The sequence below is a fragment of the Perna viridis genome, chromosome 8 (genome assembly GCF_037379345.1).
Source record: "Perna viridis isolate PV_CMFRI_1.1 ecotype Kerala chromosome 8, ASM3737934v1, whole genome shotgun sequence".
NCBI classification, from domain to species: Eukaryota; Metazoa; Mollusca; class Bivalvia; order Mytilida; family Mytilidae; genus Perna; species Perna viridis.
Window position 1 is genome coordinate 7,773,237 of NC_142452.1, and position 27,517 is coordinate 7,800,753.

At 33.4% G+C, this 27,517-nt stretch overlaps 1 protein-coding gene across 1 annotated transcript in view; it reads left to right on the forward strand.

Moving 5' to 3' along the window:
* The window catches only part of LOC148609162 (uncharacterized), a 461,126-nt gene that overhangs the window by 3,492 nt on the left and 430,117 nt on the right, over positions 1-27,517 (forward strand). The gene's annotated exons all lie outside the window — the stretch shown is intronic.

The window sequence follows — 27,517 nt, forward strand, 5'->3', positions numbered from 1 at the left end:
CAATCTGTGTAATTGCAATCTATTTTAAATTAGTTTCTTAATTTACTTCTCTGTACTCTCCTATTACCTGTAATGTGTGTGTCTTGATGAAAGGATGCTACCTTGCATTTTCCTTTTTTGTCACAAAGAATGGAAGATACTTTAAAAAAACTCAAAAAAAGGAGGTACGTGTATTTTGCACTTATGCACAGCTGTTGAGGAATCATTCCAACTCTATCAGTCTGCTTATTGTTCCACTGTCCACCTATTTTCTAAGCACAATTAATTCTTTCTAAACTGCTTTACAGATTTTTTTTTTTATTAAATTTCATAGGAATATATTCATATACGAATACTTTGCCTAGGACAAAGAGAGTAAACTTGCTGTGTCAGTTGGGAGAAGCTGTAATCAATTTTGGTATAATACTGAATTTTTTTCTCTCCTTAAACATGTCAAATCTACCTGAATGTTGAAGAATACCTGCCACTTTGTGGCTTAAATTTATACGAGTAAATTCAACCCCATTGAAAAAATCATTATCATTCATAAAGCACTTGTAACTAAACTGCAAATATTTGTAAATCATTGGTTTATGTGTAAAAGCTTGGACCAAATTGTAACAATTCTCTTTGTACTCACAATTATTCTTAACAATATTGTAAACATTCGTGAATTGCTCCTATTCAATCACACTGAACTATTGTGGTAAATGCTAATGCATTAAAATGTGCTAGGCATCACATTCACTCTTAGTAAATCTTGCAGTGATTGTTCATTTTTAAGATTTGGTCATGCCTGATGGATTGACACTTTTGACACTGATGAACTAGTCACAATATTGTATAGCGATTTTTTTTGTAAATTTCTCAATTGATATGTTCCAGGTTTTTAGTTTAATAAGGGAATCTCATACTATTTTGATATGAAGATCCATTTACTTTGCTAAGATACCCTACAAAAAGTACCATCAGTGCCTAATTCTAATGCACAAGTTATTGCCGCTTTAGCTTTGAATTGATACATGTATTTCGTCCCAACACATGCCTCTTAGTTTAATACATGCACATGTAAACATGTACTATTTGGATGATATTTGCAGAAAAAAAATGTCATAATTTATCAATTTATTAAATCATTTATAGATGGAATGAGTAAGTTCTGAATGAACACTGGGGAGTCAATAGGACTCCAAACATTACTTAAGTCATGACGTTCACGTGTAAGCTTTTACATATGCAACTATACGACCTACAAAGAGGAATCCACGCTGGTAGACACTGTGACTACCTCGTGTGTGATAAGTACATCTTACTGAATTCATTGTGTAACTGTTAGATTTCATAGTATATCTACCCAATCTGAACCACGCGGAGTATTTTTTTTGTTCTAATATTTGATAAGTATCCAACATCTCTTTTTCTGAAGTAACAATTGAAGTTACTCCGGTTTCAACCTTTTCAACGGATAAGGATGTTGTGAATCATTTAAGACAGCATGACGCGTGCCGACGGAACATATGAAGACTTAATTAAAACCTTGCTTGATTTTTAACCATACTATTAGATATGTTTATGGGCTATAACATGCACTTCGTTCATTTGGATCTTTATGCAGAGCTTTCCTTATGTCATATTTATTGAGATCTTATCGCGTGGAAAATGCATAAATTTTGGCAGTTTTAGTCAAAAGATATCAAGCATGATTGGTCAGGATATTTTGACCTCGTAAGAGCAATCTCTCGTTACATTCACCCTGAAATACAAAAATTTGGGATCTGTATTTAATCACACTGTATTCATGTACTTATGTAAAAGTAGGTCTATACATTTTGTTTGACAAGTCCGTTTTCTTCCTACTCGTCCCTGCTTACTAAGCTATGTAGTCGAGTTATGAACAACTTCATATGATGTTAACGACCTTTGCATTGGATTGTATATATTAAACAATTTTCGCGAGATTTTGTAACTTTGATAGTTTTTATTTGACTGAAAGGAGTCGTAAATGAATGTAGGTTTTGGATGTATGACCACGAAAAGTAGAAATACTCGGTCTGTCCGGTGACGCATTGAGTGGTCAGAATGCTCGACCTTCCAAGTCCTCTTTGATTAGCTTTCCTTTTGTTGACGATGCATTGCTATCACAATGTTCCCTTTTAGGGAGCCATTCTGGTATGTACAAGGGTGCCTACTATATTTTTTTTCATTTTAAGTTGTGACCGTGATATTTAAAAAAAAAAGCTTCAACCTCTTGAAAACGCTACAAGTAAGACATCGAACATAGTCAACGACTACAAAAAGATTGTCCATCATAGTTTACTAAAGTTAATTAGTTTGAACCTGAAGTATTCAATAAATGCCAAAAATTTTAGATGCAAGATATTTCCTCACGACATTGGTCTAAGATCGCCGGAGATAATTTTGTGCTATTTACGGAGAGGTGAACTGATGATACTCAGATAATTAAAATGACATGACGGATTTATACAATTAGTTAAGTAGTATTGAAAAAGAGTGTTTACACGGTTTGAACAAGTTATTATGTCTTTTTAAGGAATATATTTTTTTAGACACAACGTTGAAATGGTCTGAAATACTCGAGATATTTTTCTCGGCTACTTCTGAAGTAAACAAGTAAAGATGGGTGTTTGCGTGAGAATAAATTCATTTGATGGATCACATATAACCTTGGCTTACTATTCTCAAAGTAACCAACCTACCCCTTGCGGCCTGTTAGGAACTATAAGCTTATTCATTCTGCACAGGGGCTTCCAAAAGTCTGTCGCCAAACAAATTGCCAGCTGCCATATTGCAGAAAATGGAGCCAACATTCAGGTCAGAAAAAAATTATTCCTTACTATGACAGGAGTCCACTGATGAGTTAGCTTTATCAATTCATCACTATAAACTTGTGACATACACCACATTTACTAAGGATATCCAAAATAATAATAATAAAAAAAAACATTCTCGAAGTGCCGAATTAACCCCATTGCAAAACTCCTTACTATTCACTCACGGCAGTGAAAGGTGTACTTAATAGTTTTAAAAAATCAGATGTTGGTTCTAAAAATTCCAAAAAGAACTAAAAAGTGTCTTTCTTCTAGCAGTCTTACCTTTTGTAATAGTATGCAAACGATTCTTAACATTATAAACCACACTTCCACAGGACAAGCTTAAGTCAGTCCTGTGTGATCTTGTTCACCAATGTCTCTATGCAAAACATTGGACCAGAAATTATGCTTATCTAGTTTTAGGTTGAGGAAAACTAGATGGAAAAACTACATTAATTCTAGCAAAACGTACGCTGAATCTGATGTTAGAATATCTGGTCGACAATATTTTTGTCGAATTCTGAGACCACTGAAATACCTATAGGAACAAATTGTGCATCATTTTGGTCAATCTGTTTCTGTATTCATATGAAGCCATATATTTTTATAAGGGTTACTGAAGAAAAATGAGTAGCCCAATCCTTCATTTTTAGTTTCCGTTTTATCTCTGTATATTAATATTTTCTAAGATTACTTACATTTGGTCTACCCAAATGAATTTGAAATTAAAGAGACAACAGATACGACTTCTGTATCGTTACTAATAATCCGTTCCTGTTGTGCCTGTGGTTTGTTTCTTGGGTGTTCTTTGGTTACTAATAATCCGTTCCTGTTGTGCCTGTGGTTTGTTTCTTGGGTGTTCTTTGGTGGACGAAAATGTCAAATTAGTTTCCAACTTTGAGGTATTTTCAGTCTTTGTTAATATTACCACTCCAGGAGTTGAACTTTTGGTGTCTCGAATTTATCTTCTATTTTGATGCCTCGGTATTTTCTGGCCAAGATTTGGTTAGTTAAAGTCTCTTGTTCAGTTCATATATCATATATTTCCGAATCGACTCAGAACAGGAGAAAGACTTCATAGATTTAGTTCGTGTGGTAGAGAAACGCTGCAAAGGGAGAATGGTTGAGTATAAACGGGTGCCTTGTATACAGAGAATGAGTTTGAAAGCCTTGTATTATTTCTCTACATACGGTATGTACAGTATTTTTTTTAAAGATTGATATCTTAATTGATATACAGGAAATATTAATTTCAGACATAGATTTTGAAAAATTATACGGAGCGTAGGGAGTCTTAAATCTAAATATATCTTCTATGTAGCAGCACGAAAACTTGCGTATTTTCCACTCTGCACCAACAATCTATACTGTAAAAGAAAGACTGACATTTTCAATTAATTCACCCTAACGACTTTGATTTCCTAGTTGTCAACTATCTTTTAAGTGATATTCCAGTAAACCCAGCGTATGAAGTTCTTGATTCTCAACTCATATGATTTGCTAAAATTGCGACCATTATATCGACTTACCAGACAGAGCTCAGCGAATGTCGCAAACACTACTTGGGCAATTAGGGGATGACCATTTGATTCTTAGTGGGATGGCTGGCAGTTTTTGGAAATAAATATTCTGGTCCTGAATAAATTTTTAGGCCTACACATCCCAGAAATTAATCAAATTTTCTTACCCTTGTTCAGATACACCATACAGTGAAATGAAAAAAATAACCCGGTGTAGAAGAAAGTAAATTTTCTGACCCGCAAAATTTCAAAAATAAAATACTCTGACCTCACAGAATCAAAAGATTGTCCCCAGAGCTAACTCAAATTTTCATTAAAATCAGCTGTATATTAAGTGAAACTCGCCTTCTACGCTTTTCCAGAAATTGCGACCATCACGTCGATTTCCTAGAAAGTTTATATGTTGCAATGTTTTCAATCTGAACATTGAGTTGGGTAATGTAGTATAACGTAGTATATAAGATTGATTCTTTGGGGGTTTGTTATAGCGTTAAACAACTTTTACTTGGTTACATATGATTAACATAGTGTAATTAGAAATCTGGACCACTGTAGTCCTCATACGTAGGTAAAGACAAGGTATTGAAACAATTTAATTTTAGTGACAAGTGTACTCTATATTGACATATCATAATTGACGTGAAACATTTAGAATAATGTTACAATACGTTTTGAAGCTCTTACGAAATACCAGACCACGGGACTTTGTTGTCAAGGTACCGGGTACTGCAAAGGCCCAAAATTCCTTAGTCTTTATTGTAGCTGATATCATTTAACTTGTCAAGTAAGGGCGTACCCCAGGAAAATATTCTACAATCCTAACTGATTTAAAAATTCGTAATGTAGAAATGTCTTCAGTAGTTACTAAAGGGGGTACAGTTTCATTTTGTTTCAGTTTATTAAGCGTTAGATTATTTATTGTCTATGTGGCACCTGAGGGTGCTAAATTTGACAACAGTTCGGGTCATTTTGATCAATTTTAAGATAGAAGTATCGGCATATGCTGATCTCACTGAGGTATGTAATGGGAATTCGTGCGATATCATCTAACAAGAATGATATATTATTTTGTGTATTTCTCGGACCAAAGTCTTTTAAATGTTGTCACAATGCCACTCAGTCTTGTAGACGGTTGAACAATGAATTTAGTACCCCTGACGATTTAATAGGTCAAGCTATCTTTGTCTTGTGACAGATTTATTAGTTTACAGCTAATTAATATTATTATCAATTAACCGTAATTAATTGGTTTTAATAAATTATTATCTTTTTTTTTTATTTTTACGAATTGGCCACTGTCAACAATATCTTATAAAAGTACAATAACTGTGCAGAACATGGTTGCTGTATGAACTCGAAAATTTTATGTCCAGCTCTAACTTTCTCTTCAAGTCCGGCCTTCGGATCGGGTTGGATTTATCTGATAAATTAATACCTGTCCAATATTCTTCCTAGAGTTGCCCTTCCTTTACTTGGAGTAGATAAAATGGCCCCAATCCAGTATCTCGACCAGTACATTTTACCTTCCTTACTTGAAAGCCATTTTTGGAACTCTATAAAATTGTGTCAAGCAAAAACATTTTTTAGATGTTACTTTTTTCTCCGTCGTATATTTTGACCAAAATTAGAGTCTTATCTAGTTGTATTTTTAACGTTTTTAAAAACCTTTCCCTTTGTTCTCAAACCTTTTGAGGCGTACACTTGAACGTGTTTACAAATATCTATTCTGTCAAAAATTATCATATCATCAGAACTGTCAGTTTTAGCTTTATTTCTGGCTATTTCCACCATAACGGTTTCTTAACATGCTGATCTCGTAGTAAAATCCTTAGTACAGTCACTTTGACACTCGTAAGAAGTGCGACTTCGAGATAATATAAGATAAATAACCATAGGTCACCAACCTTTATAACATTATGATAAAAGTAGATTACAATTCCATAAGTCTATCAGTTTTTATTTTTAGGGGAGTATAGAATGTAAGCACCATCTTAAAGCAGTACTACTCGATTAGCCTGTGTCAACTTGAGAGACACAATATAATTAGAGTTACCTATCAACCTTACAAACAAGATCTACCACACACCAAGAAGTTTATTTAATAATCCTTCTTTTTATCCGGATGATGAAATACAAGAGCAAAAGTATTCTCTCCATATACATGATAACTGTCCAAATTCCGACTTCACGCGATATTTTGAGTGATAAGCAGGAGTTATTTTGTAAAGTAATACCCTCACAAAAGGAATGGATACGAAATTTATGTACGAGAGGTTATCCTTTTGACAAAAATTTGCACCTATCTGATCTATTCTGAATAGTTTCATATGCCAAATGTAATCTTTTCATCTCTTTTTCAGACCCAAGGTAAACCTGCTTTAAATGAATACATACCTCTTTCGTCATGCAAAATTAAAAAAAAAATGATCATACGGGACAATTCGTTATGCTTGTTACGTATGTTAAATACATACACGAAAATCGTAAAGGCTATGAATGGTTATGTCAGTTGATGAGTGGACTTGTGCAATCTCAACTCAGACAGGAATAAATCCTGCAGATAAAACCGTGTAAACAATGTCGTAAATGTAGAAAATAGTACGTTTTGCAATGTAAATTTCAGCATCAAGCTTACAGTTAATATTAGATTTGAGTCAAATTAATTAAATAAACTAATGGAATGAACTTAGTATGATTTTTAAACTACAGTTACACATGCACTTTAAAAATCTCCATCTTATGTAAAATATTTGTGATTATTTCAATCCATGTGTCTGTGGTCTGTACCCAGTGGATAGTATGGGCCGGCTTTAGTCAGACTGAATTCGCCGCTAACAACCCTTTAAATCGTTTCAGTCACAACCTTTGATACTACAGACACTGTGAAGTAGCCTCATATCTTGACCTACACTTAGAAATCGATGGTAAAGGAAAACTATTGACCAAACTTTACGACAAACGTGATGACTTTTCATTCAGAATTGTCAATTTTCCTTACATCTGTGGCAACATCTATTCAGCACCTGCGTACGGAGTGTTCATATCACAACTCACACGTTATGCCAGAGCTTGCCGAAACTACGCAGACTTTTTGTATCACGCTAGAACTCCAACAAATAAGCTTCTGGAACAAATTTATGTTGCTACAAGATTGCTGTCATCACTACAGAGGTTTTATGGTCGTCATCATGAACTCGTGGATCGTTATGGTGTATCCATCTGCACCATGAAAACTGATCTATTCAACGGGTCATTGTTTTCCTTTCCTCGTTTGTCTACCCCGGAGTTGACTTTTTATGAGCAACTCGGCGGGTGTTCCTAGAAAAACAGAGGACGCTTACCCTACCGGTGCACCTGGTCCATGCTCCCAGTTTTTAGTGGAGTCCGAGTTTCTCATTTACTTTTGTTACTTTGTATGTATGATTTTAGTTACTTTATGTTCTTTGTTGTGTATGTTTGTTTCCCATGTGTGGTCTTTGTCCCTGGATTACATTCTTTTGTTTACCGCTATAACGTTGGTTCCTTTGATTACTCTTAAAAATATCCCAACCTTTCTTTGTGGTTATGGTACCTTATGGTTCAATTTCTAAGAGATCCATTCCTTTTTATCCATGCTTGTTTTGGCCTCTTTGTTGCACTTACCGTTACATGTACATGTTATGTATGTAGGTATTGTCCAGACATCATGAAAATGTTTGGGTTTTTTTGGCCCACAATCACAGTTTTGAATCACAATCCTAAAACTTGACCCAAGCCTTCCTTCTGTGGTATAATAAACTTTTGGTACAATTTTAAGTTATTGTCCCGACGTCATGAAAATGCTAGTTTCTGACCCCTATAATTCATTAGCGGTTCAAGTGAAAACCTCCCAAATTGATTCAATCCTTGCTTTGATGGTATGACACTTAATGGTTCAATTCAAAGAGATACATTTACAATTCAAGTCATGTTATTGTCTGGACATCAGGAAAATGCATGCATGTTTCCGGCCTTCTTTGGCTCCTCATTCCTAAATGGTTCAATTCTTAATCCTTTATATTAATCCCACGATAGAATATTGTGGAACAATATCATAGACGTTCGTATGCTTTTATTGAAGTTATATAGTTCAATTCTATGAAATGATTGTTTTTTTGTCCCCTTTTTGCCCCAATTCCACAATGTTCGGACCATAAGGCAGCAACCATTTAATTTTCATGCATGGGAGTATTTTTTTCTGAGACAACATCTTTCCCCCTTATGCGATTTTTTTTTTGGTGACAAGTATGTATGTTGACATTGCTGAAGACCAATATTTTTCACTCTCATATATCGTCAATATGTAGAAAGGTTATGTTTCACCTTCAGTATCTCTTGCCAAGATAGCAAACATTATATGTATTCCAAATTCAATGCAGAATGGAAGTCAGAGATTTAGTGGTTCCAGGCCAGTAATGACTATTTGAAATTAAATCATTTTGATGTGCATATATGTACATGTAATAGTATATTTTAATGACTTATTGTGATGAAAATTTATGAATTTTGAGGCTATTTTATGGACGTTTTTAAATCGCTAATATTGTTAGCGACTTCTTGCACTAGTAATTTCAGTACTTTATATTGGCAAATGCTTTGCATAAATATTTATTACCCCTCCACCTTATGCTGCAGATCTGTGCCGTGTTTACCGCCATAGCGTCATAGTTCTTACTTCATACGAGACAAAAATATACGTCTTAAAATATCATACACATGTGTTCTGTATGTGTTTCTTGCTTGTATGAGAACTTGCAGTTTACATGAAATGATCGGTTAGCATTGAACATTACAGTTTCTGATTCAGGCTCAGGGGCTTGTTATAAGACTATATAGGTCATATACATTGAAGGGCCCCTATTTCTATAAATGTTCATTGCCAGTTGTTTAATCTGGTTCCCTGGTCAACATCATAAGCGACCCAAATGTAGCTAAAATGTACCTCTTTTAAAAAAAAATATCATACACATGTCTTTGTATAAGAATGTGAACTTTACATTAAAGAGTAATCAAGGGTACCAAGGTTATAGCGGTAATCAAAAGAATGCAATCCAGGGACAAAGATCGAACATGGAAAACAAACACACACAACAAAGAACATAGAATAACTAAAATCATACATACAAAGTAACAAATCAAAATGAGCAACTCGGAATCCACTAAAAACTGGGAGCATGGACCAGATGCACCAGTAGGATAAGCGTCCTTTGCTTTTCTAGAAACACCCTTCGAGTTGCTCATTAAAAAAGTCAAGTCCGGGGTAGACGAAAGAGGAAAGGAAAACTATGACACGTTGAACAAATAAGTTTTCATGGCGCAGATGGATACACCGTAATGATCCACGAGTTCGTGATGACGGCCATAAAACTTTTGTAGTGATGACTTCAATCTTGTAGCAACATAACCCTGTTCCAGAAGCCTATTTGTTAGAATTCTAGCGCGATACAAAAAGTCTGGTCAATAGTTTTCCTTTACCATCGATTTCTAAGTGTAGGTCAAGATACAAGGCAGACTCTACAGTGTTTGTAGTATCCTTTATCTCAAGTTCTTTGGGGTAGATGCGATGTATCAAATCCCCAAAATTAGGATTGTTTAAAGATAATACGTCATCTATATAGCGGAAATTGAGATTAAAGGATCTAGCTAAACGATTTTCTTTCCTTCGGATCAGATCAGCTATAAAGTCAGCCTTATAAGAGTGAAGGAATAGGTCAGCAAGTAGAGGGGCACAATTTGTTCCCATTGGAATGCCGACCGTTTGTTGAAAAACGCGTTCACCACACTGGACAAATATGTTGTCAATTATGAATTCCAGCATTTTGTAAACATCTTCTGTATATTGGAAGATGATTTGTAATTATTTCTTACAAAGTATGAGGAATCTCTACCAAGAACTATACATTTGTATCTAGGTGTACCATCTTTTTTGGAAAAACAACGATGTATAATGTTTTTAAGTCGAGATTTTAACTGAATATGCGGAATAGAAGTATACAGTGTTGAAAAATCATAGGTTTTAATGCTATTATATTCTGATAATAGTCTTGAACTGATTGTCTCCAAAAGATCCTTCGAATTTTTCAGGATCCATATTGAATACCACTACGGGAGTAACAAGTGTTGTGGTAGAACTGCAAAACCTCTTTGACAGCTGTGAGTATAGAAGTTAAAAGTTTTGGAAGAGGTTTGGTGGTACATTTTGCAGGTCCAGCTATGTAACGTTGTTTGTATGGATTCTTGTGGAGTTTAGGAATTAAGTTCATAGACGGTAAATCACAGTCATCGTCTTTGGTAGAGAGATCAAAAGAGGATAGCACAGATTTATGGTTTTCCACAATTTCTTCTTTAGAGAGTGTGGTAGCAGTGTAGTTTTATCACTGCTATTATTTTCTACGTCTACCTCTGATAATAAACATTGGATGTAAAACGTTTTGCAGACAAAAACAATGTAGTTTTGGGATTTGTCATATATAGTAGACAATGTTTTGCTACATCAGGGTCATCCGTTTCAAAATTAAGGGCCTAACGGCCATTAAAAGATAGAATGATCGGTAAGTATTTAACATAAATTATGTAATATTACCCAGTTTTCGATATATATACATTTATCGTATGTCACAGCGGTACGAGTTCGAGTCCCGCGGAAGGGACGACCAAAAATTTGCTACATATATATATTTAGCCATTGCCAGTTGTCAAACCTGGTCCTAAGTAACCAGTTGCTTTGATTGAAATCATTGGGGTCATCACGGTTACAATAGAGTAATCATATCAAGGGAACCAAGATCGGAAGTTATCCGATTTGAGAGCATATCGCATTCGTACCATTTCGGATGTTGAAAGTAATCCAAAATCAGCAGCAGAGAATATTTGCCGATTAGCGACTTTGGAGACTTCAGTCTTTTATTTCAAATGCAATCATTTTGATGCGTATTTATGTTATAGCCACTATTACGTAAATATACATCAACTTGATTACATTGTGGTGTCATTTCTGTAGTAAACGTAGCGATAATAATGATGGCAATTTTAAATGAACGTTATTTTGATAAAGATATCTATGTTAATGCTATTATAAAATCATTAAATACTGCCAAGTGTTAGTCTATCAAAAGGGTCCACCACACTGGACAAATATGTTGTCGATAAAAAAAATTTCAGCATTTTGAAAACATCTTCTGTTGACTTGGAAGATGATTTCGAATTACTTTTTACAAAGTATGAGGAATCTCTACCAAGAACTACATATGAAGGACATCCTCATTTCGAGGATATGGATAAGCATTATTTACCGACCGGTACATCATTGAGTTATGTATGCCAATACTCAAGGTACTCGATAACGCATTTACTGATTGTTATATCTACACACGAAGTCAAAAATACCAAAGGATCAGGTACTCTATACTTCTAAGGTCTTTTGTGGACGTATAATCGTATTGCGCTGTAGCCCTCGTTGTTCTTGTTGTCTTGTTTTATTGTTCTTTTGTCAATTAATGAAAGATCAATATTTAGTGTTTAATTTAATAAAATTTACTTACTTATTCGTTGACATTCGTTCATTTTCGATAACTTGAATAAAACTTGTTAGATCTTTTTGAAATCATAACACAATGTCCTAGGGACATGTCGCAGAGCCCTATACACTGTAGTTTTTGGAGATTTTGACCTCACCCTTTTCATAAGGGTCTGAAAGGGGGATATGTGTTTTGGTAATTATACATGTAATTGTATTGAACTTAAATATTTAAAACGGTTGTTTTCATTATAAATGTAGCCGTAACTTGACCAAATTATATCATATTCAAGGATAGTTTATCAGAACATAGTTGGCAAAGGTCCGGGTGAAAGTGTTTAATTTTGCATTGTCACTATTGAGGATGTTAAACGTGATGTCAGGTAACAAGATAAAACACTATATATATTAAGTCGTATGCTTTATGGAAATGCTGAAAACATAAGGACCGTACCTCAAAGTCATGATAATCCTCGTCAGAACATGTATGAGTATGCAAAGCAGATTTGTTCGCGGTATGCTGATTCATTCTATGTGCTAAAGATATAGATGTTACACGATGCAAGAAGCAAAGAGATATATCTGATAAGTATCTGCTTTATAAGCATTATTTGTGTATGCTTTTGGCTTCTTCGATTATATTCGTGGTTTATAGAGCAGGCCATTTTTCTATGATATGTAATACCCCTTTTCCTATTTCAGAGCTATTTTCGGATATTTCTGTATAAAGAATTTGAAACAAACGTTCTCAAAATTTAAGGGTACGATTTTGTTCAGAGAAAATCTCATCTTGTACATAGTAATCAAGGGAACCAAGGTTATAGCGGTAATTAAAAGAATGTAATCAAGGGACAAAGACCAGACATGGAAAACAGACATACACAACAAAGAACATAAAGTAACTAAAATTTTACATACTAAGTAACAAAGCAAATGAGCAATTCGAAATGAAATAATAAGACTATGAAATAACATTTTTGTTGGTGTATTTTTTTTCGGTTTTCAATTTTGCATTGTCATTGTTAAAAACGAGTTATCAATGTGTCGGGGAAGAAGTTCAGCTTCATGGGTATAAGTGTCTTCATTGGGTAATTATATATATATTATAAACTTTGTGTAGAGACATGATACCTATGTCTGCATATGATTTCTACATATCTAGGATAGACACAGCAGAGTCTTCTTGTTTAGCTGACATCTTGTCAAGAAAAAAATATAATATGTCAGATTTTAAAAGTACAAAAACGGTGTTGACTATTTTAATAGTACGAAAACGGAGTTGGCTACTTAGTTCGACCGTCAGCATGTCATTTGGCTGTTCGGTGAGCATCAGTTGAGTCGTGTTTTTTTTTCATACAACCGTTTTCAAAGTAATCACGAGTAATCGTGCGTCCACCAATTTGTCGTGACCAGTTTTTTCCTGCAAATAAATATCCCGAACATTTGATATTTTGACAAAAGCTTTAATTCGGAATACTTTATTGCGGAATTTGATTTTAGACACGAGTGACATTAATTTCCAGTTTGTATTTTGACCATATGGTTTTAGGGAGGGGAGCGAGGTTATTCTTTATCATACATGATTGTTTAAAGTTTTTTCTAGTTGTTTTTGTTTTTACTTTTTTCCGGGCACGCACATAGAAATAAAAGTATATACAGAATATTAGGCAATTGGTTTTTGATACTTGCTTTTTATGGGTATCTTAGGTCGAGCCCGTTAGGGCGAGCCTAAGGATACTGTGAGAAAACCAGTATCAAAAAAAACAATTGCCTAATATTCTGTGTATCGGTAATTTATAGGTAACATTTTATTTTCGTTTTTTTATGTTAAAAATTACAAATATCAAAATTTTGATCTTTCAAGTGACCTATTTTGCCAGGATGAGCCAACATCATTCAAGTCTACTGCGACGTTGCGATTTTTCACGCATGCCCGGTTTTAAACTGACCTGTTATTTATTTATCGATATTTTGTTTAAAATCCCGTTGATCTTGCTATACTATAATTTTCAATCTCGCGCCAGTCTAGTGAGAATGAAAATTATCGTATAGCTGCACAACATACATGACGTCATCCGTCGAAAAATAGTCCCGAAAGGAAACTTGGAAGCGCTTATAAAACTTACATATTTAGGTTAGGAAAACTGAAAATAAAAGAGAATTTATACCTTACAATTTAGCAAAACAGCGATAAACAGATTATTTAATATTTTTTTAACTCGACGCCGCTTGAGAAACTCCCTCTCGTCGAAAAAAAATATTAAATAATCTAATATTATCAGGGCCAGTACGCTGTGATAAGCATTATCGATCTGTGTCCATCAAGGGAACTATTACAAATTACTGTTTAACGAACAATCCATACTCCAATCAGAACTGGGAGGGTAAGCGTCCTCTGTTTTTCTAAATCATTATATAGACACATTGAAATGTTAAATATCATGCCAATACAACGATACATTTCCTGGTTGTACTTCGTATTTTTTTCTTCTTGTAAAATGATACTTAATAAAACCCCCAGCCTTTTTAACAAATGTTTAAGTATGAATGTGCTTAAAATTAAAAATGTTTTTTATTAAAAATCATATTAAGAGTTGTCAGTACATGCAGTCTGACATGCAAGTCATATATAGCAAAACTAAAAATCGTTGGAGCTCACTTTTACGTGTACACAATGTCTATATATATATCAAAATAATGTAAAGTCCTTGAGATTTCATGTTACAGTAATGAGCAGGTAACTGGACTACCCCAACTCAACAGTCCTCAATGTCACCTGTTTTGCAACAAAATAGCTTGCCAGACAACCTCTAGCACTGCTGGAGTAATAAACAGACCATCCAATTAGGCCTAAAAATATGTTACGTTTCCGGTCACCCTACCGACCCTCTTTCGGACCCGCTACCCAAATGTTCTTATTTGTTATTTTGAAAAAAAAAAATAAAGTCTGCCGATTGTCTTTCAGAAGAAGTAGAAAATAAAGCCATATATAGATGTTTTTTTCTATCCAAGGTGGAAAAACAAAGAGAAATATTGGTTGTTTATATAAATTTAAATTCGATTGTAAACAGACATGCCGCAAGTGTGCTTTTGGTCGTGGATAATACCTTTTTGGGATTCGGCACTTGAATTCAATATCTCAAGCTCCGAATCCCAAAAGGACTAAGTCTATTAGTTTTTGCATATTTGGTTCATTGTATTCTAAGTCACTATGATTTATTCCATTTTAAAATTTTAAATAAAAATAAATCATTTTCTACCGACCCGACAACATTTTAGAATGATGGTCGGAAACATAATATTATTTTTTCGGCCCTGGAGATTTCTCATCAATTGACTGGCGTGGACCATTAAGTTGACTTACCTTTCTATGTTGCATGCATTTGGAAGGTTTTTTTTAATTAATTTAATGAACATGGTCACATGACAAATAATTTCCCCGAATACACCATGACCAACATTCACGGGTATGAGAATGCCCGGGGACTGTATACACCCTTCAATGCTTTACACCGTCCGTGAGAGACCCCAAATGTACCAAGGGCGTTAAGAAACCCCTCTGGCCGTTATGTATTACAAATATCACATATGACTGCAAAGCGGGTCTAACAGTATTGAGTATATGTTAGCACAAAAACGAAAATTAAACCAAGTATAGGAACAGTCAGCTGATGGTCGGCGTCATTCATATCGTGCAAATGATTGGCTAACAATGTTATACGAAAGATTTTTTAGGGATTTTAGTGGTTTATTTCCACAAAGACAGTTGAATTATCTGCTCAAAGCAACGATGTTCTAGCTTTATAATGCACAAAATGAAGGATGTAACGGATATACGGAAAGTGCTATCATTTTCAACTTTATTGTTATAGTGTTATATAATAAAAAAATTCATTTTATAATTTTGTTTCCTTCACCTTTTCGTCGTTGCTGTCTATATAACACTACCCTAATAAAACAAAATCTCATTTTTTAATGGAGATATCTTTCCATAAAAAAAGCACCTAGTACGTTTTGTCAAAAAAATACTTCTAAATGTTTTTGGCAACAGTCCTCTCGACTGACTTCCTTCAGTATTTCAAGTTTTGCATTGTCACTATTAAAAACTTTATGTCAAGGAACAAGTTATTTTAGTTGTCTTCATCGGTAAATAATTACATGTAAACCAATGACATTTCCATGATGGTATACATTATACATGACTTGTCATTTTAACAAGATTTCTTTCCGGGTTCTACAAGGTATTGTTTAACTTATTAACCCCGAAAAGAGAAGCTTACTGAGGCCATAGACAAAGAGCAGCTTACTGAGGCCATAGACAGAGAGCAGCTTACAGATGCCATAGACAAAGAGCACTGGTAATGTTTAATATTAATATCAATTTATAATATTCTTACACATCAATTTATACAAGAACAAAATAAGGGAATGAATGATCTTCATATTGCAACATATGGATATAAATAAAGTGACAGAAAATAAACCGAGAACAATATTATCTGAACCTACCTGATAACGATACATTTGTTGATACCTTGTATACATTTGAGAATCTTGAGTCTACTACTGATTTTCATATTTGAATCGAAATTTAGTTAAAAGCTGTGAATTTTTCATTTGTGACCTTTCTTTGTACAACAGTTGCAATTATCAAACTGAAAATAATCCTGTCTAAAGGGCCATCTACACAATAACACGGGTCACAAATGGAATTTTGAAACATTTTTACAATGGGCCTGCTGTTTATTTTATTATTGTTTTCAGTTCTGCATTGTCATCATTGCTCTGCAGGATACTGGGATGATTTACAGGAATAAACAATGTGGGCGAAACTAAGACATAGGTTATTTGCTACAATAAGAATAAATAACTATATATAACCCGCCTCTTTCTATTGTTTGGGAAGAATGTTCCTTTACTTGATACCGTTTTTCACTTTATTAGGTTAGGAATTCAAAGTGTTTTATATGAATGGGTTTGTCTTGTGACATGATTTAATGCTTAGTTACACCAGTAAAATAGAAGGAAATATTTCAGTTTTATGTTGTTCAGTAAACTTTTATTTTCAATTAATGGTCATCTGTGTCATGAGCTGTCACAGTCCTTTCTGGTTGTGACCTTTCAAAACTTTAATGCAATTACCAAAAGCAAAATATAAGTAGCACCAACTGGGTAGTAAAATACGGAATTCTATAGCGCTAAACAAATCTATACATTTGTGACATTTCATACATTGGTAACAAAACAGATATAGAAATGTTACTTAATAAAGGTAAGGTAGAACAAAATACTAATCCGAATCATTTCTTGTACAGAAATGCAAATATCCAAAAGTCAAAATATATGCAAAATGTTTTCAATAGAATAATAAAAGTTGTGAACAACCTACCATTTGAAAATGACACTATATATTATTCGATTTGTCGTTAAATTTGTACTGAATTTATTTTTTTACTCTTGTTTCCTATTATTCATAATTTACTTTGGAAGTTAGTTTCAAACATTTACCACCCATGTCAACGACTTAAAAATAAATGACCGCATATTCTCTTTGTAAACAAATTGTTAACACGAGCGCTCAAACCGTATTGGTTACTCCCAAATTACGCTTTGTCTTATTTAATACGATTTTTGTCGTGTCGTCTGCAATATTCTGATAAGATGTGCCAATATTCTTTTTTTTAAACAGAAGACCTAAAACGTTTTAAATATACCATAAAATGTTACGAATTAGAAAAATCTCAGTAGATGTATATCACCTCTACCTTTTTTTATATGATTGTAAGAAGCCGGGAAGACTGATCCTGAGTTTATGAAGTTTTAATCGATAGAAGTAATATTCTACAGAGGTCTGATAGGTTACATGCAAAGGAAAAAAATGGAGCACACATCATTTATTAACAATATTTTGTGGGTTCATTAAATTGTTTTTAATCACAATTGCAATGATGATGATGCGCTCAAAATAATCACGATATTCGCAGTGTATCACTGAACCAATTCTTATCAATGGCTGTTCAGTATGATGTTATTAATAATTGTTCTTTTACTCATTGTGTGCGTGTTTTCCCCCGTTTCGTTTCAGCTGGCGTAAGGATGTTGAATGCATTGTATTTTGAACAACTGCACTTTTTAAATGTTCCTTGTTAGATGTCATTTTGGTTTCAGCAGAATGATTATCAACCGTTTGTTTGAATTAGACACATTTGATAGTTAAGTTTTATATAGAGTATGTTTGATATAGAGAGCTTCAGAAGGTACCAATTTAATTGTCACACGATTTCCAACTGAGGCAATTTTTCTCACATTCCTATTGTGTAAAAATTACAGACTCCAGATTAGACGAACATAACATTTGGTCGTAAAATTCTTAAGGTTACTGACTAAATCAATCTGCTCGGGATATAAGACCTTTACAAACGATATTTATAACACAAAGGTCATAATTTTTATGCTTTATGCAAAATTTTACGAGCTATACGCTTTGACCGAGTGCAATGTTTGGTAATAGAAACGCATGAAGCCGATTATTTTAATAAATCATGACATAAAATTCCGCACAAAGCCGGATTATGAGCGCTTTTGAAATTTGAATTTTGAAATGATCTTAACTCACAATGATAGAGGATAAATTATAAGTTTAAAGGATATATGACAAATGTAATGTATTGTTGGGTAATAGATGATCCTGGGTTTACTGTAACCATATATTTTCTTCCCTGTAAAACAGCATGAATTACATCAACAGTCGCTGTTGGAATAACGTTTGATCTAAGCACTTTATTGTGAATTGTCCAAAACAGTTATCTCTATCATGTACTTTTCGGGTACACATTTGTAAACTAAGCCTATATGACGTATAGAAATGGAATCTAGGAAATTTGACAAAGCAAAATACTCAGCGGCGTTGTTAAATAGTCCTCGATTTAGAATTGAAAAGAAGATAAATTATTGCAACATAAAATCCACAAATTATATTCCTATTCAGTTGGTTTTACTGAAGAAGCTCGAAAAGCATAATGAATGGAAATAAATTACATACGGAACATAAATGACATTTCAGCTGAGTTTTTGAAGCGTTGGAGATCATGAACAGTCACCATCTATTTTGTTAAGCCGCTTAGAACATTGTTTGATAACTTAACTGAAGCTTTTAAGTGCTATTTCCGTTGTAGTAAAAGTGCCTTTGTATGACAGTGTTTTATTATTGACAACTATGATACATCCATATCTATAACTTGAAAGTCACAGAATATATGGCCAGAGTGATGTCCACTACATCACAGTTAACATATCATAAGTAACCAATATGTTCTGAGCTAGCTTTCAAGCGCGTTCTTTTAGTGGATATCTCATTTTGCCTATATAGTGAATGTTGAGGTAATCCATTTAAAGAAATGACTGTAGTATTGTGTATTTGAAATTGTCTGTTTCAGTTAATTTCTGACCTTACATTAAATGGGGATCGTTATAAACCTAGGTTAACCCGCCGTAGATTACACGCGCATATCCAGGGTCAGGAGATTTTGATCATTAATGTGTCTTTGTGTCATTATATTAATTTTTTTTTTGTTTGATTTGAAGAAATTTCATCATTCTTATTACTTTAGTTGTCTGGACCTTTCAGAGCTTACTTTAAGATGTGTTTACACCTTTTGTATTTACTATTTTGTATTTATGTTATATGGTGGTGCATTGTCTTCATCATATCCGTTCTTTTTTTATGATATCAACGATATCAATTACTTTAGAGTAAAGAGTTACCATGGTTACACCATATCCATAAATCTAAAATCAAAAGTAACCATGATTATATCCATATCGACAACTTACAATTCAGGATTGTCGGTTTCAAATATTCTGTCGAGCATATGTTTTATAGTAATTTATATGCACCGACTCTAAATAAAAAAAATACCTGACTATTTGACCGGAGGAGTAACCATTGTCGCATTGATGCCCATAACTTAAAAGTAACCATGGTTACATCGATTGTCATAATTTGAAAATCAAAAAAAAAAGGAGATATCAAATAAAGCCATACACTTATATCAAAGTAAAATAAGTATAAATAATCATGAATTATTTTTGTTTTTTCCTTAACGTTATTGTACATTAAAGTGACTTATGGTAAAAACATCAGCAACATCTAATACATAAGCATTGTTTGACAGCCATTGGAGTGCTTAAGATGTTTTGTGTTATATATTTGAATTTTAATATGATTTTGACTTAGTTGATGATTCACTGCTATGTTGTTATATTGTTGTTGTCTCGACCAACGGACTTCCTGTACTACGTGATCTGGTACGTAGTAATTCACCTTGGTTGTTCGTTGTAGGTTGTTATGTCTACCCCATCTTGGGTCATGTGCATTGAATTCATAAAATGATGGTGAATATTTCTGCAATTTATATTTAAAACCCCATTTGTAGGTATCTTTGGGCCAGAGAAGTTTTATTCAGTTTGTGCTGGTGAAATGTTTTTTTTTTAATCTGTTCAACTGTGTATATTGAAATACACTTGCAAATACAATTACTTCTTGGCGGCATACGTCATTTCCGGAATGCGTCACTTCCGACTGAACGATTTTGAGCCAATGATCGAATGGGTGTTTTAGAGCTTTTACATTCGATTAACAAATTTTTAATTGCAATTGCTATATTAATTACTTTCCTTTCGAAAACTTTAGAGTATGATATATGTTGTCCTTTAATTCTTAGTTGCTACTTATAACAAATAAATTAATAATTTTTTTTTTTGCGTCAGCATGCTGTATAAAACAATATTTCGTCTTTACTGACAGTCTTCTAATTCGACTATCGATAGTTGACTGTGATACACGCTTCAGAGCTGGTATTCATAATCTTGTAAAAGAAAGTCACCATACATAAGGAGAAGCATAAGTAATAAAAATAAACTAGTAATAAATTCCACATAAAGCTAGATTAAATCTGCTTTAAAAGTGATTTATGAAACTGAACGATTGTCGATAAATCTCATGTATATAAAGGATACAAAATTGTAAACTACAGTAGAGTAATGGATGGGTATAACAGTAACCATCTATTTTTTTTTTCACTTATAACACAGCATGATATGCTCTGGAAGTCACAGTCGGAACTTTGTCTGATCCAGTGACTCTTTGTAAAGGCTAGACCCTAATAATCCTTTTGTAACAGTTTTGATTGACATATAAACACACCCATTCGAAATGCTTGCTAAAAAAACAAAATCTATTCAAAGCTTCCCTTATTTGACATGAAACTAAAGACAACAACAACAACAACGACAAGTCGTATAAGTTTTGCTTTAAACGTATACTACTTCATCAACCTCTGAGGAAATAAAGTATCGGGACATATAAAGTTTAACTACTCGTAGCATTGTGTATAAATATGCTCCAGAACAAATCAATTCGTACATAACAGTTATACGTTGCCTTTTTCTGTAAATACCATTTCCCCCCTCAGACCGAGTCCTTAGGCCGTGTCCTCAGACTACGTACAAAAGTACTTATGGCCTTTTTTTGATTTGTTCAAAAAGGTAACAAACAAACTGCAAATTTGCTGATTTAATGGTTATAGATAAGGACTCTATAAAATGCATATTTTGCTTTTATTCTCCCGTAAATTCATTTCATCACAACAGCTGAATGTGCTACAAGATGACATACTATAATAAAACTCCTGCGCCAACATCGTGACCTAAAGAACTATATAGTCAGCGAACAGTTCACACCTACAGTGTGAAATCCCATACTCTAACATTCTTATTCAATTTATGGTGACCCCGTTGTCTTGAAAATCCACCCCAGCCAATAAAACAGTTGTATATATCATTCAAGGGCTTTTGTTGTGAGAGTAATTGATTTTTTTTCATTACACATATATTTACGAATTAGAATATAATCCTGACTGATGTATTTAAGGGAACATGATCCTAATATTGTAATTGACTCTTGCTTTGTACTGATGATGTATTTGAAATTTAAGTCAAAGACGAGTCAAATGAAGATAGAGTTGCGTGGAAGATGCCGTCATATTTTCTTGTTTTACTACAAATGTCTCCTGTCGATGCCAGATTTGGTTTGTTTTTAACAAAATCACGCATGAGAAATGGTCTTTCATGCACTTAACAATTCTCACTAGAATACTTATATTCCTTGTCGTATCCACTTTTCAAAACTGAAACGAGTCGGAAATATGAAACGGGACGTCACACATAACTAAGATGAGTAAAGTGGTTGTGAGTACATGCTCACAAATAATGCGAGAAAATGTGGTCTTGGTTATAATGCTTTGTATGGTTTTAACACAATTCAATCTGTATCTAAGCGTCTTTCGGTTTTATACAACTTTTACATACTTCATTGAACGCTGACCTTTGCAGTTTCTATTTCCTCTTTATATAAACGTATCAATTGCCTTAGAACAATATTTCGTATTGATGTACGAAATCTTTTCCACATATACAAAATATATTAACTACTTTCATATGTACTGATGTAAACTTGTGCTTTCAAGACCATATGTATATCACATTAGATATTCTGACCAAACCCAGAGGTCTTGTCTACAACGAAAAGTCAAAAGAGATGTAATAAAAAAACAGCCGGTTAATTAATGTCTGGCTTCTTGCACTAAAAATGGCTTGTGACACTGCAAATTTTACATGAAGTGTATTTACAAACCATAATTCTAACAAGACTGTGAGAATATGCAGTTGTTTACAAATTACTAGTATAATTTATGTTATCGTGTAATACTATATCATATCATACAAGACATATTCATGTTTATTTCATAACAAATACTGCAGTAAAAGAAAATAACGTTTAGAATTTCACGAGAAACACCACCCTACTGGCATCACAGTGTCAGCCGTAAAGGAGACAACATTCCAACACAAACACAGATACCTACAGCTTTGTTTCTCTATGCATGTCCTTGTCATCATGTATAACCATTTATCAATGAGCTTTTTGTCTCTCTTTTTTCACCATCTAGGTTATTTAGGTTTATATTTTACAGAAATCCTATCCATTACTTTGCAGCAATAAATTTTAAGACAATACCTGTATTACATTAAATGTTATGCATAGTTACGCAAGTAAAAAACTTAAAACAAAATGGTCAAACATAAAATAACAAGCAGTCAAATCAAGAACTTGTACAATCAAACATATACAATGATACAATCACATATAATACACTAAATTTGAGTATCCATGATTCTTGAAGGTATTGTCCATCTTCTATTTAGCCAGTTAAAGGAGGTACTGGATAGTGTAACCTTTTGGAAAAAGCAAAGCAAACACTTTTTTAATTCACCAATTTGGAATTTTAACTACTATCCGTTCAGTAATTGCTTACTATTTTCAACTTAGTTAATATCAATGAACCACCACGAACAATATGTATCTGTAGTGTTTAGCTGGTGTCGTAGATATTCTATGGAAAATACTTTATTCCCACACCTATCATTTCAGCTTTGATCATTTTCTTTTGTATTTCTTTCATTTGTTTACATATTTATAGTAAGCACAAATCGTCAGTAAACAATTTCTTCGTTTTGATCAGGGATTATTCCGGTGATTATCAGTATAGTTGACACTTTGATCAACAGAATTGTTTTTAAAATTACTCAGGGTTTAACCTTGAAAGAATTTAAAAGAAATCAAATTGATTTTGGCCCTATAATTCATGTTTCAATTTGACTATTGATGCTAAAAATTCAATTACACAAAACATTTATTTTTCGAGTTTGTTTACACATAAAATCATGCATTCCTTTGTACAGAGGTACATTTTTTACGCGAAAATTGAAAACAAGACAATTTTGTGTCAAATCAACCAATTGACATTCTTCTTTTAAGTATGATACATGATCCAAATTATAGGGTACAGACTTCAACTTCATATTAGGTGACGGTTTAAATCCGAGGATAAAAGGGTGCGAACCCAGTTTTATTTAATTTAGCTTAAAATGACCCCTTTGTCATTTGTCATCCCGAAATTGATATCATTACCGATCGAGTCAAACTTTAACGTTAGCCTTTCAGTAAATAGATGTGAAGAAATTTCACAATGCAGGACACTATATGTATTCTTTGTCAGCATAATGTCCATGCACCCTGGGGTAAACTTTTTTTGTGTTGAGGTTATGAAAGTCATGGAACTCTTTTGTTTAAAGGTTAAGCATTTAGATCAGATTTGCAATCTTAAAAGATGACAAAGTAAAATAGGAAAGATAATTATTTTCTCGAGTTTAAGCATTTGAATACCAAATTGTCTTCTACAGTTAAGAAACTTTTTTCAGATGACCAAAAACAAAAAAGCCCAAAATTCCCCGTCTAGTTTTTATCCCTGAATTATGTTCTTTTGATTTCCGCTAGAATCTTGACTTCTTTGATTACTCTCCCGAGCTATATATCGAAATTCGTGACCATGATTTTTCGAATGACATGACAAAACACATTTTACTTATAACTGTCTCATTCTTTATTTCTGGAATATGAATACTTTCAGATAGTCTACTAAATTTCTCTTAACATAAACGATATTAATTGAAGTGGCTTTATGATGAACATGCTGACACAGGAATACAAGCTATCACACGCTCTGTCTGTTCCAAATTATCATCTATAATATACATGGAAATTAAGATGTACGAAATATTTCAGGTAGAATTAAATTCCTGTCAAGATCACAATGTTTATTCAAATTGACGCAAGAACTTCCAATTAATATGTGGGATGCATTTTTTTTTATAGTTGGGGGTCATGTTACACAATTGTTACTGTGAAAGACGTTATGGTAGGTCATATAAAGAAAAGAGTTGTAATAACACACGGCAAAAGATAACAACTAATAAGTGAATAATCATTGATGGCAGAAAATATATGTACATTACCAACTCCACCCAGATATTACATAATCAAATTATTAGTGCAAATCGCAGACCTATTGTGATTTGAATTTAATCAGATACCTCTATCGTTCTTTAGGCATAAATAGCAAATACTCGATTGTGAAATTTAAAAAAAAGGTCTAGATATAGTTTTTAACCATGAACAATTCAGGTTTAGTTTCCTATTAAGTGTTCATTAAATGCAAAAGCATACTATGTAAAAATAAGATCGTTAACGCCTTAGATAATACAATACTCTTTAAGGTGTTGTTTATTTTCCTGTTATGTTGCCCTGACCCTCTCTGTTTAACATGCATGTAATAACTCCGAACGAATTCTAAATACCTAAAAACTTTTCCTTTTTGGCAAATCATTAGATTAGGGAGGTTAGATGTGAGCGTATTAGGTTAAATGTTTTATTGTTTTGGCTTAGATCTATTACGAAGTGATATCATGCAACATGCCGTCGTTCTACCTTTGTTTATGAAAAGCCCAGTTCACTGAATTTCGCTTTAAACTCTTCGAAACTTCAGTATATCTAAATAATCCACAGAGAAGCCTTCATTCTATACACGAGTCTCTCAGTACGTGCGAATAAGAATCAAAAGAAGGACTTTAAATAGTTATAAATACCTTAAAATGTAATGCTGTTTATATGCATTTATTCCAAATATGTACTTTAGTTTAATTTTAAAACCTTGTTTATAGGAATTTTAGCGATTTTCAAACGGATTTTATTATCTGTAGTACTACAACCGCGCATATCTTGGTTGCACGTTTGAGAAGCCATGGTAGTGGAGCCACATTGTTGGTATTATAAAGTTTAGATTTATGAGATCCGGAGCGTCACGTCCCGTTAAAGCCATAGACATAAAAATTCCCTTCGCAGTTTTGGGATTTTTTATTTCTTGTCGTTAAACTGCTCAGTAAATTTAGTCGAAACTTAAAATTCAAATTCGCATTTGTATTTAAAAGAAACGTTACAAGTCGGTGGGTGTGTCATCTAGGTGTTGGAAGTTTATCGAATTTCACATGATAAACACGGTGTGAACACGAAGATGTATCGAAGTGACACGTTGGCTCAGGATTTTTGAAAAACTTTTGTTTTTTATTTAATTGTCTCCAAAGTTATTAATTGCAATTATCTGACATTAATTTATTTTTAGCTGTTTTATAGTTTAACGAGTGGAAATGCCAGCATTCAACTAAATTTTTAAGCGAAAAACAAGTGATTTTAAAAGATGTTTGGTATTCTTCGTGAACAAGGATACGAAGAAAACAGAAAGTAAAGTTTTTCCTTCTCCGCCTTTTTTAATCATCTCTGGTATTAACACGTCTTCTCTTACTCTTGTTAGTACCTTTATTGATATATAAACGTAATAAATACCATTACAAGATTGATTAGATATTCAACTTAATAATGTAAGATCCTTGTCTTTTGATGGTATTGTAAGTGCCCTGGCTCCGTTCTACACTCGATTTACTCTTTATGTTAGTTTAAGCCAAACTTCATGTGATTCCCATCATGTCAATAAGCCTACGTGCATGATATTAACCATAAATTAAAAATTAAAAATAAGTTACCTTACAGTTATATTAATACCCTCAAACTAATAAAAAGAACAAAACATGTACTTTATTTGACTCTCGAACTCTGTAAATAGTCATTCATTGGTCTATGCATATACCCAATAAAAGGAATAATTAATTTAATGAAGATTTTATCTGAGGGAGTGGTTTCCTGCACTCGCTGCTTCATTTGTTTACGATTTAGAACAACAAAAACGGATTTTAATTACCTTGCATGTTCAATGCATTGCTCATTATGATAGCCTTTTAACACACGTGATAAGACAGAGCAGTAGATAATTTCTAGTGTTGGTATGCCCAGTTGCATCCTGATGTGAACTTCCTATTCAAGGTTAATGATGCACCAGTAAAGAACACCAACACGTCGCTGAAGTCTATCTTTTTATCAATGAATCAAGAAAATTGGTTTCTAAATGGTTTCTACTTTTTTTATCTGATCAGTAAGATCGGAGTCAAATCACGTGAAACACTGACATTCATTTTTGTTGTTGTTGATGTTTTTTTTTTTTTTTTTGGGGGGGGGAGGGGGGGTGGACGTGATGTTCACAGGTCCATGTTCTATTTATTAGCGATCACAATATCTTAGGAATGGCAATACGGCTTGCAGTATATGTGTAAAGATTTAAAATGACAAGGTATTCAGCCAGCCAAAATGATTTGTAAATTGCTTACCAATTAAGCAAATGAGTAATTAAATACAATGTTCAATGCAAAATGTCAACAAAAATGTGCATATTTGACATAGTTTGACATATGGACACGAACGTTGGTTTGGTATTGATGACAATGTCATTCTATATGGGTTAATCTGGTATTGATTGTCTTGTAACGGTATTATGAATGAATTAGGTAATCAATTTATGGCTTGAATTTATTTTTACAGACATAAAGCCTCCTATTTCATTTTTACACAAATGAAATTAATAAGACAAGTTAAATTAACTGTGTAACTTTTGTCTTATCGAATATTTAGTGTCAAAGAAAACCATTTTCATGGTTTACGATGACCAATTTCATGCATGCTTTCGTTTTTATCGTAAACCTTTGAGAAATCGACATTCACATACAGGGTATAGAATTTCACTCGGTAGAATGGAACTGATACTAACTATTTAGTAGAGATCTTACGTTTCAATGGCATGTACATTGAA